General features: G+C 51.6%; 1 pseudogene; it reads right to left on the reverse strand.

The window, feature by feature from the left end:
• Positions 1-293: 293 nt before the first annotated feature.
• LOC136637432 (5S ribosomal RNA) lies at positions 294-415 on the reverse strand (annotated as a pseudogene).
• Between the last annotated feature and the right edge of the window lie 97 nt (positions 416-512).

The following is a 512-nucleotide window of genomic DNA, read 5'->3' on the forward strand; positions in this document are numbered from 1 at the left end:
CAGTGGGAGAGAACTGGACGGCGTGAGTGCTTCTGCATCTTCACCCTTGGAGGAGCAGGAGGAAGGACATGGAGGCAGCAGAAGGAGCCTGTATGAGGTGGCTGCAGGAGACTGTCCACTACCTGTTAGCATTCCAGCTGTCTCCCTCCTCTAGCATTCTGGCTTACAGCTTCTCACATTTCCCTTCTAAGGTTCTGTAACAGAAAGGGCTGCAAATGAAGAGTGCTGCAAAGGAAGAGACATGAGAAACCATGCTTGGTTGGCAACCTTCAGTCTCGAAAGACTATGGTATAAGCCTACAGCACCTGGTATTCCCAGGCGGTCTCCCATCCAAGTACTAACCAGGCCTGACCCTGCTTAGCTTCCAAGATCAGACAAGATCGGGCATGTGCAGGGTAACAGTGGAGCAACAGTAAGTACAGGGTTCACTTTCATCCGAAGTTTTGGTATCTGGGGGTGGAAGCAGGAGTGCATCCCAGTGGATATGGGGGGATGGCTGTATATACCTTCTC

This window comes from Tiliqua scincoides, chromosome 1 (genome assembly GCF_035046505.1).
Source record: "Tiliqua scincoides isolate rTilSci1 chromosome 1, rTilSci1.hap2, whole genome shotgun sequence".
NCBI lineage: Eukaryota > Metazoa > Chordata > Lepidosauria > Squamata > Scincidae > Tiliqua > Tiliqua scincoides.